The sequence below is a fragment of the Nerophis lumbriciformis genome, linkage group LG31, assembly GCF_033978685.3.
Source record: "Nerophis lumbriciformis linkage group LG31, RoL_Nlum_v2.1, whole genome shotgun sequence".
Taxonomy (NCBI): Eukaryota; Metazoa; Chordata; class Actinopteri; order Syngnathiformes; family Syngnathidae; genus Nerophis; species Nerophis lumbriciformis.
In genome coordinates this window covers 17,170,001-17,187,369 of record NC_084578.2, presented here as the reverse complement: position 1 = coordinate 17,187,369, position 17,369 = coordinate 17,170,001, and the positions used below count along the sequence as shown (strand labels likewise).

The following is a 17,369-nucleotide window of genomic DNA, read 5'->3' as shown; positions in this document are numbered from 1 at the left end:
TTTCATGCAGAGAGGAAAATCACAACTAAGTCAATTTACCAAAACTGTATTTATTAAACAGTTATTAAGCAGTGGCTCAAACATTCATGTCATTTCCAAAACAGAAAATGCAAGATTGTCAGAGACATTTTAAAACAGGTTGTTAGTGCACTTTTGTGCATGATGTCACTAAGATGACTTATCAAAACAACACTAAATTAAAGTGCACTTTTTGTACAGAACGCCACTACAATATTTTAAAACAAATAAAGTGCACTTTTGTGCATGATGTCACACAAGATATTTCAATAACTCTCTAATTAAAATGAGCTGCATAATAGTAGGAAATCAAATAGTATATGTCCTTCGCTATGTGGTAGGTTCCTGCGGACGTTATCTCCTTTTGTTGTTGACTATTTTTTTTCATACAGTGTTAATCTGGAAATGGATTATGCCATGCTCAAGTGGGTCAGTGCTGGTTGCTTGGGCATTTTGTGGGTGTGGCACCGGCCGAGATGTTGACATGCGGAGTTTCAAGCACTCTTCATTCTCTAGCGGGTGACTTTTCAAATGATGCTACAAATTAGCAGTAATGCTACTTTTTGTAGCAACACTTTTGCCGCATACTTGACATATTACGGTTGTCTGTTCAACATATTCCCACTTGAAGCCAAACCACCGCCAGACGATGGACCCCATGATGTTTTTCTTGGGAATTAATTCTTCCTTCATTTGTTACCAGATTTGCACCTTCTTTCTCTCGTATTATCACTCACACCGCACCGCTCGCACCACCTGCTACAGCTAACTTTACCGCTACCTCTCTGCTTGGCGAGAGCGCATGACGTTGCACGCGCGACAGTATGTGACGTATGTAAGAAGGTTCGCTTGTTTTATGTCTCTGTGAGAAGGGGAGACGAGAAAGAGTGATAAAAGCCTGTAGTGTAATGCCCGCAGCTAAAAGAAACTGCATGAGAACGTATACTCGAATATCACGATATAGCCGTTTTCTATATCGCACAGAAAATATCAAAATCAAAATAAATATCAAAATATCGCCCAGCCCTACTTTTAATCCTTAAATCTCGAGATCAGTGATTCCCAAACTGTGGTATGCAAGCTCCATCTAGTGGTACGCCAATGAATCACTTAATTAAGTGATCACAGATTATTTGCATTTTTCTATATTCAAAAACAGTGTTACTGTTCAAACTGTGTGTAATGTGACAGTGGCCAAAAATATTAAATATACTTGTTAAATAAAATATCTGCCTTGTTTTTAATAAATAATTAGGCCTACTACGCCACTGTATTTTAATGGTGGTCATTATGGTGGTATTTGGAAAGCAAAGTTTTTTCTGCCGTGGTACTTGGTGAAAAAGGTTTGCGAACCACTGCTTTAGACCACCTCCGGGTGTGTTCGTTGATTACAAGTTTTTATAAAAAAAATTGAAATGTTTGTTTTATGTTCATTTGTTTTATGCTCTTTTTGTCTAAGACATCTTTATTTCTTTTAAGGCAAAAACATAAAATATGTAATAATTTACCAAAAAAAATTTTTTCAAAGTGGAATATTTGATGGGAAGTAATTGGAGCCTTGAATAGGTTAATAATTCATAACAACAATGATTTTGATCGATTATTTTATATTCACACGCTGTTTAGTGTGTGGTAATTGGGTCTTAGTATATCAGACCCTAAGTCAGGGGTTCCACATTGGGTGAAAAGATTTTTGGCTGAAGGTCGGGCTGTCTGCTATTGTACATCAGGAGTGACTTTTGAGTATATTTATATATATACATACACATATATATACATATACATACCTATATACATATACATATATATATACATATATTGCTACTGTACATCAAGAACGACTTAAATATATACATAAATGTATACATATATATATATATATATATATATATATATATATATATATATATATATATATATATATATATACTGCTACTGTACATCAAGAGCAACTTTTGAATAGATATACATGTATACACACACATGTCACACACATATATATATATATATATATACACACATATATATATATATATACATATACATATATACATATCTATCTATCTATCTATCTATCTATCTATCTATCTATCTATCTATCTATCTATCTATCTATCTATCTATCTAGATAGATAGATAGATAGATAGATAGATAGATAGATAGATAGATAGATAGATAGATAGATAGATAGATAGATAAATAGATAGATATGTATATATACATACTCAAAAGTCGCTCTTGATGTACAGTACCACAGCAGCCTTCCTAAAACTGTTACCACAATGTTGAAAAAACTATTTTCCAAAATGTCTTAATATGATGGGTTTTAGGGTGAGAAGTCTACCCCAACCTCCTGAACAATTTATCAATTGATTGATTGAGAACTGCATTGATGTGTCTTCATGCTTTTTCCATATGGTGAATATCACCTTCCAAAATGGAAGGGAAAAAAATACATTAACATGAATAAGCTTTATGGCAGGATATCAATATGTATTACAAGACCAGGTGTATGACTTTGCAATATCAAAATTGACCTTTTGGCTGCAAAGTATGCATATTTCACTACGTAGCTTCCAACCAGTCACATGTGCATGCTCGTAAAAATAGACCAAACAGCGAGTGAATGCATTTTTGTGTTTTGATCTGACAGACAGGCTGTGGAGAGGGTGGAACTTGGTGTGCGAGTAAAACAGAGTGAGAAGAAATGAAGACAACAAGAAAAAAAAGGCTTGGAAGAAAAAGAATAGGAAGGAGGGGGAATGGGTGTGACTGAGGGGCCTTGGGAGTTTAGTAGAGGCAGGCAGAACTGGAGCAAGACAGGCCAGTATTTCTTCAGCCTCTTTCTGCATGTGATGAATGCTCCACTGACAACATCGTTGTTACTCTGTCACGGCCAACAGATGATATAAACATGCTCAAGTCAGTCAGCTAATGTCACAATAATACAAGCTGCTAATATCAGAGCCTTCCAATAATAATCTTTTTGAGCATATGACTACTGAGATAAAACTGCACAATACACAAACATGCTCATTTGTAAAATATATGAATAATTTTCAGCAAAATGTTGTCTTTTGCATTTAACCCACCCTTTCGAGGTGCGGTAAGCAATCATCTATGGTTTACATTTTCAATCAATCAATCAATCAAAGTTTATTTTTAAATAGCCCTTAATCACAAGTGTCTCAAAGGGCTGCACAAGCCATAATGACATCCCATATTAGTACCAAATAGGTACTTTTAAAACACTGCAAGTGCTTAAAAGATACCTCAACCGGTACTTTGAAAGGAGAACGCATTTATTTTTATGGAATTTTGTGACATTCAAGTTGAACCGATAGTCCGCAGATTTCAGCCCAACAGGGTCCAAATCCGAAGCTAATTTTTAATCCCATTAAAGTTGAAACGTTGTAAATGTGCTGCCATCCCATGGTTGTTTTCAATATTGTTAGTCATTGACAATGAGAATTACATAAGTGCATAGAAGCAATATATTGGTACTAATTAAGACAGCCTTTCCCACCCATGGTCGAAATAATCAAAAACCAACACTTGTTGTAAAAAACACACAACTTTCCCACTGAACTATGTGAACATTATAAAAAATGTCCAAGCACCATGCACAATTCTAAATTACACCCACTTAAAAACACTACGAAGCACTTCATTCATTAACAGTGTTACAAACAAAATCATTCAGAATAATACATAATGTATTCATTATTGTAGTGACTGAAACTCAATGAGTTGGTGCATTTACAAACAGCTTACATTGTTTGCACAAAGAAAACTATAACCTGCTACCCAAGAATGTACAACAATTCTTCTCAAAAAAAGAGGAAAAATATAACTTCAGAGGGAAATGTAATTTAAAACATTTGTGTGCACGCACAACAATTAAAACCTTCAGCACATCAGTATGTGGAATGGATTAAGCAAAGAAGTCAAACAATGTACTACTATGATCCAGTTGTTGGTTGTTCAAACTACAAGTGTTTACAAAGTACAAGGAAGAAGAATTTTAATTAACATCTTTGTTGTAAATGAGATATTTTTCATCTCATTATGTGAATCATGGCTGGCTTAACTAGTAAAATAATTGTTGTACTTCTTTGGTGTATATTTTGTTACAATGCTTGGAATGATTGGAAAAGGGGTAGGTTTAAATAAGCTTTGCTTCTTTCTACTCCTTTTTGAACATAAAAATATGTAAAATATGGAGATTATATGATGTATCATATTGTATGTTCGAAATAAATTAAACCATAATCATAACCATAACCATAATGCGTAAAATTCAAAACTCCATCTCCACACTTTGACACTTAATTTGTGCTTTATCCAATGTTGTATCACTCATACTTCATATTGTATCAATGGGGGATGTTAACGTGTTGTTGCTCAGTCTGTTAGCTAAAGCTTGTTTTAGTTAATGCTTTAATAAACTGAAGTGTCTCCGATCATTTCCTCATAATATTGTAAATCCTACCTCTTATTTTTGTGCAAAATGATCGTTGTTATCAGCGCTGTGCGCCGGATGGATATATATATATATATATATATATATATATATATATATATATATCAGTGACGTGCAGTCACTAGAGTCAGGTGAGGCGGGGCCTCACCTGCCATCATGGAAAGAAAAAAAAAGGAAAATGAAAAAAATGCTATTAAATTGTTATATGTATCCAGTGATTATACTATAAAGTTATTTTCCATTTAACTTCACCAGTTTTAGATTAATTTTATTTAAAATCGCTGAATTTTCACATTTGCCGTTCAAATACTGAGAAGAGACGGTGCGGTGAACAGCAGCCAGTTGAGGCACGTCACTGCGTTGTGCCTCACCATGGATTGCGGACTCGGCTAACTGCTGGCCTGCTGTGCAGTGAGACCGTATTGCTATATGAATTATATTATACATTTCCATAGTTTAGTTAGCTGAGGTATATAATGTACAGTGTATTTTGTCAACAACTGTATGTGTGTAACGTATTTCTTGTGCTGAGCGATCATAAAACGGCTGCAAAAGACGCACTGGCTGAGGCTCGCAGTAATCCCGCCTCCTGCACCCCCGCCGTAGAATGCAACCCCTGACGGGAGTGTTATATCAACTAAAGCCCACACTTAAACTTTCCACGTGCAAGATTGAATCTATTTAAAAAAGTTATTTCATAAGAAGCCAAAAAGTGCAAAAACAATAATGTTCGTGTTGGAGGAGTTGTGAATGACTGCAGGGCCACAACATTGCACTGCAGTCTGCAGGTGTACCTAATTCACAACTCCTCCAACACGAACATTATTGTTTTTGCACTTTTTGGCTTCTTATTAAATAACTTTTGTAACCTATTTTTAAGGGCTTTCCTCTTTGTGATGTTAAGTTCCTGTTATGCGCTGTTATACAGTATATGCCTTGAGCTCTTATTTTGAAGGCGCTAAGAGCGGAAGTGATGACACGGAGTGGAGCGGAGGGTTTTTGAAAGAAGGTAAATAAAGTGGTCCTCGTGTAAACTGGAGCCTCCGTGTTTGTTATTTTGTAGTTTCATACAGAATAGGCGACATTTATAAACCCTCGGTTACACTTTTTTAAATAGATTCAATCTTGCAAGTTGGAAAGTTGAAGTGAGGGCTTTAGTTGATATAACACTCCCGTCAGGGGGTGCATTCTTCCAGCACAACAGTGGCGCATGGACTTCATTTATAAGTAAAGGTAAGACCATAATAACGTTTTTTTTTATTAAATGTGCTTTTTTGTGTGTTACAGTTTGTATGTGTAAAGTTAAAGTTAAGTTAAAGTACCAATGATTGTCACACACACACTAGGTGTAATGAAATGTGTCCTCTGCATTTGACCCATCCCCTTGATCACCCCCTGGGAGGTGAGGGGAGCAGTGGGCAGCAGCGGCGCCGCGCCCGGGAATAATTTTTGGTGATTTAACCCCCAATTCTAACCCTTGATGCTGAGTGCCAAGCAGTGAAGAATGCTGTTATGAGCTTTTAAACATGACCCGTTAACTGCTGCCAATCAAATGGTGAATAAGATACTCTTTGGGTTCATATGTTTGTAAATCTAACTGTGATGAAGTCAGTGCCTCAACAGCCATGAACCTCACCGCACGTCACTGATATATATATATATATATATATATATATATATATATATATATATATAGTTACTTTACGTGCAGTCGTCTTTTGGCCCCTGGCCAAAAATGTTTAGCCCAATGCGGCCCCCAAGTCAAAAGGCTTGGTCACCGTTGATCTAATCCCTTCAAGCCATAACCCAAGTACACAAGCCAGTTGTGTCCCCCTCACTTCTAAAATCTAAATTTGTCCCTTTGTGTATCCAACTCTTACTTTTCTTACGTATTTGTTGTGTGGTATTGTGAGTAAGGTTAGGAATAACCGAATTAATATGTGACTCCCAACCACATTTCTGTCCTGCACTATGTTTTGCACATCATAGGGAAAAAAAAATCCACTGTTTATTTATAACGATGTCGGCCTTTTACTTTATGTATCTGGGTTGAAGCTCAATAATTGCGGCGCTTCTGCAGGGAGCGGGAGAACGAGGGTGCGAGATTCGAGAAGGAAGCTGGGTGTTGGTGTCTTATGCAAATCGGGCACTGTTGACATTGCACCACCGTCAACAAAACACACTACGATATTTGATATTATCACGTCCATCGTCAAATGCAGCAGTTTAGTGGTCGCTGATGGTGACTGACCAGGCTGCGTTTAATGGCATTAAGGTGGATCACAATTCAAAATATGCTAATGACAACGCTTGCAGTTATGTGGATGTGGAAGAGGAGAGAAACAAGCTGATGAGATATAAAAGATACAAGATGGCGAAAGAGTGAGTAGAAACTAGGGCACAGGAAGGGGAGGAGTTGTTTAAAGTTGAGCCATCACAACTACTGAATCCCTGGTGCTGCCTGCCAAGACTCAACCTGCTTCATCAGCTCTCACTTTACAGAGCATCTCCATATGCATCTCCTGCAGCTCTCACACAGCAACACTGCTCTGGTTTTTCTCCACCTCAGCAAGGACGATGGAAAATTTCGCATTCAATGATTGATTTCTTCACCAAGAACCTGTGACCTGCCTTCTGACGGCAGACATGTCATGCTGCGAGTGGCCGCCTGCGGTTCTCTAACACGTCCTTCCCTTTTGGTCCTTGTTGCCTTTGGGCAGACTGTCTAAGTTTTAGTGTTTTTCATGAACGCACCGCAGGCTAGCACATTTTCATGAAATATTATCTTCTAGAACAGTGGTTCTTCAACTTCAAAGTACCACCTCAGAAAACACTGGTCTCTCCAAGTGCCACCAAAATGACCAACATTAAAATAGAGTAGCTTAGTAAGTCTACGTATTCATTAAAAATAACGCAGGGGTTTTATTTAACAAGTGTATTTAATATTTTACCCACTGTAACATTACACGCAGTTTGAACAGTAACACTGTGTTAGAATTAGAGATGTCCGATAATATCGGACTGCCGATATTATCGGCCGATAAATGCTTTAAAATGTGATATCGGAAATTATCGGTATCGGTTTCAAAAACTTTTTAAAACGCCGCTGTATGTAGTGGTACACGGTCGTAGGGAGAAGTACAGAGCGCCAATAAACCTTAAAGGCACTGCCTTCGCGTACTGGCCCAATCACATAATATCTACAGCTTTTCACACACACAAGTGACTGCAAGGCATACTTGGTCAACAGCCATACAGGTCACTCTGAGGGTGGCCGTATAAACAACTTTAACACTGTTACAAATATGCGCGACACTGTGAAACCACCCCAAACAAGAATGACAAACACATTTCGGAAGAACATCCGCACCGTAACACAACATAAACACAACAGAACAAATACCCAGAACCCCTTGCAGCACTAACTCTTCCGGGACGCTACAATATGCACCCCCCCCACCCCACCCACCTCAACCTCCTCATGCTCTCTCACGGAGAGCATGTCCCAAATTCCAAGCTGCTGTTTTGAGGCATGTTAAACAAAATAATGCACTTTGTGACTTCAATAATAAATATGGCAGTGCCATGTTGGCATTTTTTTTCCATAACTTAAGTTGATTTATTTTGGAAAACCTTGTTACATTGTTTAATGCATCCAGCGGGGCATCACAACAAAATTAGGCATAATAATGTGTTAATTCCACGACTGTATATATCGGTATCGGTTGATATCGGAATCGGTAATTAAGAGTTGGACAATATCGGAATATCTGATATCGGCAAAAAAGCCATTATCGGACGTCTCTAGTTAGAATATAGGATAACAAAACACTGTACTTTAATGAAGTGATTCTTTGGCCCACCACTAGATGGAGTACCACAGTTTGAAAAGCACTGTTCCAGGAGATTCTGAACACTCATCCATTACACCAAAAGTTGTTGAGTTGATCCTACCTTTGCAACCAATTTGTTTCAGCTTTTGCTGAGACTTTCTATATGGTTTTGTGAGAAGATGAACGAATGAGTTAACGTTGTCTGTGTTAAATTGTTGTGTAGAGGAGAATAATCAGCTAATAAACGACCACCATTACTGTACTATGAATCCAACTGCATGCACCACTGATGACAACATTTAGATTGTTGTCCCACATCGATGAACATCCTGATATTGTATTGTGCTGTAAATCAGGGGTGTCCAAACTTTTTCCAGTGAGGGCCCCAAAAAAAATCAAAGGATGCAAGGGCCACTTTGATACATTTTGTACATTGGAGATACTAAAACCAATACAATATTGGTCAATCACTATATGCTATTTCTATTTAAATTTTCCCTAAAATAAGCATTTCCAAGCAAAAAAATGGCTAAATTGGGTTGAGTTTTTCCTTGCCCTGATGTGGGATCTGAACCGAGGATGTCGTTGTGGCTTGTGCAGCCCTTTGAGACACTCGTGATTTAGGGCTATATAAATAAACATTGATTGATTGATTGATAAATGAAGTAAAAATACCAATACTACCCTAGTATTGGCCACTAGACAAGACCGAGACTGTTCAGTATAATGGCCACTGATTGGCTCAGGCAGCATTACTAACATTAACATGCTAACTTGTTTAGCCAATGTTGCAGCCTCAGACTCAGATAACTTGGTACATGACACATGCTAATTGCTAACATGTTCAAGTTAACATGCTAGAATGCTAACATTACTAGGCTGATTTTCTTAGCTAATTATGCGGCCAACACCTTGGAGTCATATGACTTGTTACTTGACACATGCTAACTGTTAGCATGCTAACTTTTTAAGCCAATTTTGCAGCCAAACTGACTTGGTACTCGACACATGTTAACTGTGGACATGCTAACTTTTTTAGCTAAATTTACATGCATACACTACCTAGTCATATGACTTGGTACTAGACGCATGCCAACTGTTAGCATGCTAATGTTAAAATACTAGAATGCTAACATTAAAATGCTAAGTTTATTAGCCAAATTTGCAGCCAAACACTTCAGAGTCATGACTTGGTACTTGACACATGCTAACTGTTAGCATGCTAACATTAGCATTCTAGCATACTAACATTATCACGGTAACTTTTTTAGGCAATTTTACAGCCGAAAACCTCAGAGTCATATAACTTGGAACTTGAGACATGCTAACTGTTGACATGCTAACATTTTTAGCTAAATTAACATGCATACACTTCCTAGTCATATGACTTGCATGCCAACTGCTAGCATGCTAATGTTAAAACACTAGAATGCTAACATTAAAATGCTAAGTTTATTAGCCAAATTTGCAGCCAAACACCTCAGTCATGACTTGGTACTTGACACATGCTAACTGTTAACATACTAACGTTAGCATTCTAGCATGCTAACTTGTTTTGCCGATTTTTTTAGCCAAAAGCCTCAGACTTATATAACTTGGTACTTGACAAATGATAACTGTTAGCATGCTAACATTAACATGCTACAATGCTAACATTAAAATTATTTCTTTTTTTTGCCAATTTTGCAGCCGACTACCTTAGTCACTTGACTTAGTACTTAACTTGCTAACAGTTAGCGTGCTAAAATGTTTGCCAATTTTACAGTCGAACACTGTAGTGTCTTATAATTTAGTACCTGACATATGTTAACTGCTAGCAGGTTAACATTGGCATTCTAGCATACTAACATTAGCACGGTAACCTTTTTTAACCAATTTTACAGTCAAACACCTCAGACTCCTATAACTTAGTACCTGACATATGTTAACTGTTAGATTAGATTTAGATTTAGATTTATTGGTCCCCTTGAGGAAATTCATTGTCACTGCCGTACATTTAAACACTAGACATTACACATCACAAAAAAATAAAAAATAAAAAAATAAAATAACAAAAAGACATCATACATGACCAACACACATTTACAGGCTTGTCAGACAGGTCGGCCGGGCCTGCTGTTAAGGGCGGCTATAGCTGCAGGGATAAGGCTTTTCCTGAGGCGGGCCCTCCGGAATTTGATAGTTCTGTACTTGCGCCCTGATGGTAGTGGGATGATGTATTGGTGTACTGGGTGAGTGATATCCTGGACTATTGCTTTTGCATGCTAACATTAGCAATCTAGCATACTAACATTAGCACGGTAACAATTTTACACCTCAGAGTTATATAACTTGGTACTTCATACATGTTAACAGCTAACATGCTAACTTTTTTTAGCTACATTTACATGCATACCCTTCTTAGTTATATGACTTGGACACATTTTAACTGTTAGCATGCTAACATTAGAATTTAAGTTCAGCTTGCGCATTTCAGCGGCTTGCACATTTCAGCATTCACACGTGATGTCTGCTAAAATCGCGTATATATTTTTTTGATGTGTAGTGTTCTGATCCGGAATATTTATTATTTTGTCTTTACAATGTGTGGCGGGCCAATAAAAACAAGTTGCGGGCCACGAATGGCCCCCGGGCATGGACACACCAGCTGTAAATTAAGTGAGATTCTGAGAACATGCAATGTCTTCACGACACTTTGTGACCTTACTGATGCTGAGCCAAGATTACAAAACAACATCCTGCGTCACACTCATAACACAATACATGAAAGACGCCTTTTGGTGTCATAAGACAACAGCAAACTACTACAACCGCAAAAGACTTGCTTAATCTTTTCACAACATCAGAGGAAATACCAGTCTGAAAACTGTAACTGATTTTAAGATTTAGATGTGGAGTAATAATCAAGGGAGAAGAACAGAAAAAAGAGACTGCATTGACCAAAAACTATGTGGAACTAGATTATGTACTAGATTGTAGACCAGGGGTCATATTGGACCAAAAATACAAAAAACAAATCTGTCTGGAGCAACACATGATGTAAGAGTCTATATTAGCTATAATAGCCTACTATCAAAATGACTGTGTCATAGGCTCAAGCAAATCTTCGTTGACAGAAATGTTGAAATTTAATATTTATTCTACACATTTTAACATTAGAAACCATTAGTAAATCAGAGGCTACTTAGAAGGTGAGATAACTCCGGGAAATTACTGGCTTTTAATGGCCAAATGTATAGATGTGTGTCTCCAAGTTAAAAGAAACGGCAGGCTCTCTTCTTTTAATAGATTTTTTACAATCTTTGGCAAGCTAGGTAACGTTTGATGTGGTCTGGAACAACATGGCACACAAACAACTAACTGAAATGCAGCCAATATCACATACAGATAGTATATCATGAGACATGCAAAACTAAATTATATATAAAGAGGATAAAAGCAAAGGAAATTAAATGAGCTTAAATATACCTACAAATGAGGCATAATGATGCAATATGTACATACAGCTAACTTAAATCACCTGATTAGCACTCCAACAAGTCAATAACCTCAACAAAGTGCACCTTTGTGCATTCACGCGCAGCATGAAACTTTTGGTGGACAAAATGAGACAAAGACGGAGAGGAAGATTTTACATGTAAACAAACAGTTGCGTCACAGTCCACACTATGGTGAGTTCAAGAACCGCCGAAATCAGTAGGACAAAACGATGCTCACCAAAAACTCTCATCAGTGAAGCATACACACAAACATATTAAACAGCGGGCTTTCTAACAATTGGGAAGGTTTGTGTCATGTTTGTCCTCAAACAAAAAACATACTAAAACAAAAACATTGTTTTTCCCCCATCTTTTTCCATTTTTAATCCTTTTTTAAAAATGCTCCAGGGAGCCACTAAAGCGGTGGTAAAGAGCCGCATGCGTCTCAAGACCCGCGGGTTGCTGACCCCTGTTGTAGACTATTAAATGGCATCGATGTAAAGCAACGCGATGGAGTCAAAACTGACTAATTAAGGGTGAATATACTTAATAGTGCCTTGTCATGTTGAAAACATCTCTCTAAGATTGATAGTTTTTTAACAATTAATTTGATGTTGTTTATTCACATTTCCAGACAAAAAACATGTTAATTGGTATTTTAGACATCAGAAATTAATGTGATTGATTAATAAGCCGAATTGTACTTATTGGCATATTTTACCACAGGCGTTTACACTCACTTCCTTTTTTTTTAATAACTGAATAAAAAAAGACTTATTTTTAATGACTGCACATGCAATGTGATTAACTGATCACACGGTAAAAATGAATGCGTTGAAAATGTGCCCTTAGTACGCTGTTAATCATGCAATCAATTTTCTATGTCCTTTCATGTGCTGTACTATATACAAACAACAAAGAGCAAAATGTCCCTCTCAGGAAGACAAGGTTTGTTTATTGTGTGTGTAATGTCAATTCCAACCTTCTTTGTATTTTCAACTGCGGCCCTATGAGGGTACAAAAGGTTATGGATCACCAGATCAAGAATAAAAGTGATATTTTCTGTATGTAATTACAGTTGTTTTATAATAGTTCTGTTTTGTGGAGTAGTCCTGAGCATCTGAGTTTCTGTTCAGCTCTTAGCCGAGCGTGATCGCGCCATCAGTCCCTAGTTTGCGATTAGTGGTTTTGGGGAGCATAGGCAATTTTTTTAAGTGGCCTACTGGGCACGAATAATTGACAGACAATATAAAATTCTGCTGATCCGTTGTTACAGCTGCTTCAGAGTTAACATCTTTTTTTTTTATTACTAATTACATACAGTCTCTCACAATAGTGAGTACAGCAGCTACCATATTTATTACAGTACAGTGGAACCTCTATTTACGAATCCCTCTATTTGCGAACTTTTCGCTTTACGAACTTTTAGATCAAACCAAATATGCCGTGCATATTGTGTCTCTTGTGTCGTGCCTGCAGGCAAAAAGCAGGTTCCAAAAGTGAAGTGTGAAATATATTTATATAGCGCTTTTCTCTAGTGAAAACCCAATATCTAAGTTACATTTAAACCAGTGTGGGTGGCACTGGGAGCAGGTGGGCAAAGTGCCTTGCCCAAGGACACAACGGCAGTGACTAGGATGGCGGAAGCGGGAATCGAACCTGGAACCCTCAAGTTGCTGGCACGGCCACTCTAACAACCAAGCTATACCGCCACTTGCTGCCCAGTACGCAGTACTAGTCACTACTCAGTGCTTCAGTGTGTGTGTGGTTTTTGTCACTTTTTGACAAGTTCTGTCCTTTTTTGCTAACTCAATTTGAGTACCAAACACTGAACAGACCATCGTGGAAAGAAAGGGGGAATCATTGTGAAATTTAAAAAAAATAGACTAATTACAAGGAGTTCATTAACGGTGCTCACTAGTATGGAAGAACTGGTGAAGCAAGCTTCGTACAACAACAAGTTTTAATTGTGATGAGACTGGAATTTTCTAAAAAAAAAAGATGCCAAGGCAGACTTATTTTACAGAGAAGGAAACAACGCTACTTCTTGTCTTTCAAGGCACACACTTGCACACAGGATCCCTTACCCCCGTCCACTTCCTTTTCCCTCAGTCTGCTGCTTTAACGTGGACCCCGACTTAAACAAGTTGAAAAACTTTTTCGGGTGTTACCATTTAGTGGTCAATTGTACGGAATATGTAATGTATTGTGCAATCTACTAATAAAAGTTTCAATCAATCAATCAAAAAAAGTTCTCTTCAGTCCCTCTGCCGATGTCAATGTGAGTGGATTTTACTTTTTTGTTTTGTTTATTATTGTAGCAATATGGTTGATAAAGTTAAGGATTATTGTGATTTCTGATTGTTTGTGAGGCCGCCAATGTGACTTCTCTCTCTGTGTGTGCGTGTTGGCAGAGCAGCTTGTTTTAACTTGTTATTAAAGAGAATGTTGATCCATCACCCCTTAATATGTTTGTTTGATATACTACTCTATAGCACTTTATATTGTGTTCAAAGAGTGCAAACCTTCACTAAAATATGGACTTTTGTCGAGGCTAGGACCCATTATTCAGATTTATCATATTTTCCAGACTATAGAGCGCATGCGGTATGTAAGCTCCGCCCATCAAATTTTTGAAGAATTTTTTTTTTCTTCCATATATTAGTTGCACCGGACTATAAGCCGGAGTTATATACATTGAAACAAGTTATTTACACATAAATGTTTTGTAAATGTTTATTTTCATACCTTAATTGTTACCAAACGGTGTCTGTAACACGGCAGGAAAACGGATGATCAAACCAAACAGAAGTAATCGTCATGGACCCACAAGCTGCGGCCGCTTGTACCCGTGATCTTGTCCTTTCGGTCATAACCCAAAGCTCATGACCATAGGTGAGGATAGGAACGTAGATCGACCGGTAAATTGAGAGCTTTGCCTTCCGGCTCAGCTCCTTCTTCACCACAACGGATCGATACAGCGTCCGCATTACTGAAGACGCCGCACCGATCCGCCTGTCGATCTCACGATCCACTCTTCTCTCACTCGTGAACAAGACTCCGAGGTACTTGAACTCCTCCACTTGGGGCAAGATCTCCTCCCCAACCCGGAGATGGCACTCCACCCTTTTCCGGGCGAGAACCATGGACTCGGACTTGGAGGTGCTGATTCTCATCCCAGTCGCTTCACACTCAGCTGCGAACCGATCCAGTGAGAGCTGAAGATCCTGGCCAGATGAAGCCATCAGGACCACATCATCTGCAAAAAGCAGAGACCTAATCCTGCAGCCACCAAACCAGATCCCCTCAACGCCTTGACTGCGCCTAGAAATTTTGTCCATAAAAGTTATGAACAGAATCGGTCCAACCCTCACTGGAAACGTGTCCGACTTACTACCTGCAATGCGGACCAAGCTCTGGCACTGATCATACAGGGAGCGGACTGCCACAATCAGACAGTCCGATACCCCATACTCTCTGAGCACTCCCCACAGGACTTCCCGAGGGACACGGTCGAATGCCTTCTCCAAGTCCACAAAACACATGTAGACTGGTTGGGAAAACTCCCATGCACCCTCAAGGACCCTGCCGAGAGTATAGAGCTGGTCCACAGTTCCACGACCAGGACGAAAACCACACTGTTCCTCCTGAATCCGAGGTTCGACTATCCGGCGTAGCCTCCTCTCCAGTACACCTGAATAGACCTTACCGGGAAGGCTGAGGAGTGTGATCCCACGATAGTTAGAACACACCCTCCGGTTCCCCTTCTTAAAGAGAGGAACCATCACCCCGGTCTGCCAATCCAGAGGTACCGCCCCCGATGTCCACGCGATGCTGCAGAGTCTACCTTTCCAATCAGCTAAACACACTCAATAACTTCACGGTGACGTGTTGGTGAGTTTACGAAACTGAAACAATACATAAAGAATGTCATTGTAAGTTAAAAACACTAACACAGCTACTCGTAAACGTGTTAACATATTAGCTAATGCTAACAACGCTACCTTCATTACGTTACGAGAGCACGTATACATATGCATGAAAACACTCCAACAGACATCACACATGGGACGGTTAAGTAAGTAAGAATTCCATCCATTTTCTACCGCTTGTCCCGTTCGGAGTCGCGGGGTGTGCTGGAGCCTATCTCAGCTGCTTTGGGCGGAAGGCGGTGTACACCCTGGACAAGTCGCCACCTCATCACAGGGCCAACACAGATAGACGGACAACATTCACACTCACATTCACACACTAGGGCCAATTTAGTGTTGCCAATCAACCTATCCCCAGGTGCATGTCTTTGGAAGTGGGAGGAAGCCGGAGTACCCGGAGGGAACCCATGTAGTCACGGGGAGAACATGCAAACTCCACACAGAAAGATCCCGAGCCCAGGATCAAACCCAGGACCTTCGTATTGTGAGGTACATGCACTAACGTGCTGTTTTAGTTATATTGTAAAACTTACAAACTGAGCTGGGAGTGATTAATTAAGAATCCATACAAGTAGAAACGTTATGGACGCCTAGAAGACGGAACAGCACTTGTACTTCTGGTTCAAAGCACATAAACAAAAGAAAATAGTGCAGCCGTCTACACTCGTCCAAAAGATGGCGCAATAGCACAAACAAAAACACACCTTTTCAATGTATTTGCTTTTGTTTTAAGAAACGTATTTGCTTTATGGCTGTCAGCGAAGAAAAATCCATAAATTAGCCGTTAACTGTTTTTTTTATAAGCCACAGAGTTCAAAGCGTAGGAAAAAAAAGTAGCGGCTCATATTCCCTTATTTTACAGTAAATATATTTTTTGTCAGTTATTTATGAGTCCCTACTTATGCAGTGTATTTGATTAGTACTTTTTTTCTAATCAGCCTGACCTAAGCCTAAGAATTATGTGTTGAATAAAATATTATAATCTTTGTGATTAACACATGGTTTCATAACATTTGACAAGGGTGTAAACTGTAAGTGGGTTGGATATTATTATTAAATATGACTAAAATCAAGAGTAAATTGATTAATTCAGTGTTAATATTTGAGTGGCCCCCGTGCCAAAGTTGTGACCTGTGGTCAAAAAGGTTAAACACCCCTGATGTACAGTACAGGCCAAAGGTTTGGACACACCTTCTCATTTTAATGAGTTTTCTTTATTTTCATGACTATTTACCTTGTAGATTGTCACTGAAGGCATCATAACTATGACACCAGTGAAGTGAAAACCATTTCAGGTGACTACCTCTTGAAGCTCATTGAGAGAATGCCAAGAGTAAGCAAAGTAGTAATCAGAGCAAAGGGTGGCTATTTTGAAGAAACTATAATATGAAACAGGTTTTCAGTTATTGCACCTTTTTTTGTTAAGGACATAACTCCACATGTGTTCATTCATAGTTTGATGCCTTCAGTGACAATCTACAATGTAAAAAGTCATGAAAATAAAGAAAATGCATTGAATGAGATGATGTGTCCAAACTTTTGGCCTGTTCTGTAGATCACACATTACAGGGTAATTACACCTTAAGACCACATGAATACCTTGCCATCAATGGTCAAGAATAA

The 17,369-nt window shown here is 38.5% G+C and overlaps 1 protein-coding gene across 1 annotated transcript in view; it reads right to left on the bottom strand.

Moving 5' to 3' along the window:
• The window catches only part of LOC133574212 (transmembrane protein 163a-like), a 121,485-nt gene that overhangs the window by 79,571 nt on the left and 24,545 nt on the right, over window positions 1-17,369 (bottom strand). The gene's annotated exons all lie outside the window — the stretch shown is intronic.